This window comes from Prinia subflava, chromosome Z (assembly GCF_021018805.1).
Source record: "Prinia subflava isolate CZ2003 ecotype Zambia chromosome Z, Cam_Psub_1.2, whole genome shotgun sequence".
NCBI lineage: Eukaryota > Metazoa > Chordata > Aves > Passeriformes > Cisticolidae > Prinia > Prinia subflava.
In genome coordinates, this window is record NC_086283.1 from 16575620 (window position 1) to 16578356 (window position 2737).

Genomic DNA, 2737 nt, shown 5'->3' on the forward strand with positions numbered 1-2737 from the left:
GTCAAAATAATATTGTGCCAAGTTTTATAAAGAGCTTTTGAATGTATTTTTCCATTGTATTTATATGTAGTTTCCTTATATATATATATATATAAATAATAAGGGAAGGATATATATGTTTTTTACGTAAAAAAATATCTGTATTATAAGTTTAGTGCAGTTAGCATTAAGTCTGTGCAGCTGTGGGATACATTTTCTTTATAAAGTTTAATTTGTTTATTTGTGTGCAAATAAAGTAAGCTTACAATGTAACGAGAAGAACATTAATTTTTTACAAGCACATTCCATTCAACAGTCCAGATTAGTAGGCTGAGTTTCTACTTCTTGTTTATATGATTCAGAAGAGAATGAGGTAGAAAAGGCTACCGTGCAGAGAGAGGCACTGATGCCATTTCTTGCAGAATGTCCCCCACTCAGACTTTGCTTACCCTAGTGCATGTTGAGAAAATGAATGTATGAGAAGCTGCAATAAATGAGGTCACGGATTATCTTGTACTTATGTAGAGTTCCCACGTACATTCAATTCATTCTAGTTCTGGCATGTATGCAGTTAACTGAGGGGGTGTTTTCCAGAAACAAGCAGAAGCTGATACAGTAGAGACTAAATATTACTCTATCTCACACCATCTGTCTTTGACAGACAGATGTACTTCATGCTTCAGCTCAGCACCAGTGGAGTTATGCTGATGTAAAACAAGGGGATGAATGAGTGAGTCAGGCTCAAGTAGTGTCACAGTGCAGGAGATCATGGGAGAATTGAATGGACAATTAGGATAATGATCAGATTATGCTTATTGCTGTATTTTCTAATTTAAAGTCATTGAATAACAGATTTTGACGTCCAGGTTTTGGGCATGCTGTGGATATGTTGCTAATTGAGGTCTGTCCTTGGTGCTTTTGTCTGTGCTTTGCCTTTCTGTCCTGTCAGTTTTGCTCTTTTGGTGTGGCTCCCTCAGAAACTCAGCTGTGCTTTCTTCCCTGCACTTCTGCCACAAGAGAACCTGCCTTAGGAGGCAGGAGGAGGATGAAGATTGTTCCTGAAAGAGAACAGAGGTGAGGGAACAGTTAGCCTGAGCTGGTGAGAAGTAAGTGCCTTCCCCCAGCTACCACATCAGAGTGGTGATGCAGGTGAGCACTTCAGAGAGGCAGGAACAGCAGCAGAGTGAGAGAGAGAATGCAGTGTAGTGGCAAGAAGAAATTTTTCTCTTTTTTTGATGAAGTCCTGAGATATTTAAGTCCCTTGACGGTTTTGAAGCCCCTCTAGAGAGCTGTGTGTTACTTTTGGTTTTGACACCTTTGACAGTTTGACAATTTTGACAATTTGGCCTCCTCAAAATTGTGTAGAAAATGTGGAAAAGAAGTGAAAATTAAAGCCAGCCTTCCCAACTGTAACAGCACACTGTTCTGAATTCTTCCTCCCTTCCCATTTTTTGCAAGGCAGCTCAAGACTGGCACTCTTTCTCTCTTAAGCTCCTTGTGGCTTAATGTTGTAGCACAGTTGGTTTATTTCCTCGCATGGATCTGAACATTTCTGATTGACTTCTTTACATCTTGATGTAGGGCTAAAACAGTTGGAGTAAGTCAACATGCACACAGGAATGTGCCCAGTACAGCTGTTTGTTTCCCAGTTGTATTTCTCACCACTGGAGTGGCTGCATGTCCACATTCAGGGATGTGGTTCCCACAGTTGTGGTGCTGATCTTGTAATCAAAGGTGAGAGATGAGGGCCTGGTTCTTCTGTACATCATGTGCAAGATGCTGCCAGACACAGAGTTACAAGTTCAAAGCAAACAGAGCTGCACACCAGGCACGGAAAAGGTGGGTAATTATTTTCTTGTAAACCTATTATCTGTTGTTTGCCACACAAATATTGCCCAGCTATCTGTCTTGGGAATAACAACACAATAGCAGCATGATTTAAGTCAGCGGTCAGGTGCATCCTTTGGGAGGATTCTCAAGTGTGAGCTCATTGTGACTCCTGATGTGCTGTGCCTCTCTGTCAAGCTCTCTGAAATCTATTTTGCAATGAGCTCTCTTCAAATTGATTAGATTCAGTTGGGCTTATTGGTTGAGCTTGTGAGATTCTTAACAATAAGCATTGTAACACTGAATTTTATAAACTATGGCTTTATTTGAGCAGCTGTTACAAGAAAACTGTTGGAAACTACGGCATCTGGTTTTGCTTGCAGGGCCTGATGCCTACCGAAAATCCAAGCCTGTTTCCAGCTTAGCAGGTGGCATCTCCCATGTGTCCTAATGACAGCAGGCCATGAGTGATCACTGGGTTTAAAAGTGAATGCTATTGTACAGTGAGCCTGTGCACATCACTACTTCTGGCTGTCCTTACAGCCAACAGGAGCTCACAGAGCCCCACAAGGGCTCTTTTTCATTACAATGACATAGTAGTGAAAAGTATTTTGTTGTCTGCAGCTGCCTGTTTTCTCAGCTAGGAGAAAAGCACAGCTTTTGTCTTCCAATTTTTAACTCTACCTGTTTTTCACATAGATTTGAGTTTTCTCTTGGCCATTTCCTTTGGAGAGGGCTTGCAGATTTGAGCCTACCCTGGCCAAAACCATGGCAAGCCCAGACATGCAAAAAGAACCCCTCTCTTTCCCCAGGGCACAGAGGGGCTGAGGAGCACGGTCTAGCAGAGGTCAACACATCTGCCCAGCCCTGGGAAGAGTTAGAAGTCTCTTTCCCTGCTCCTGTGCCCAGCACCTGACTTTGCCCATCAGAG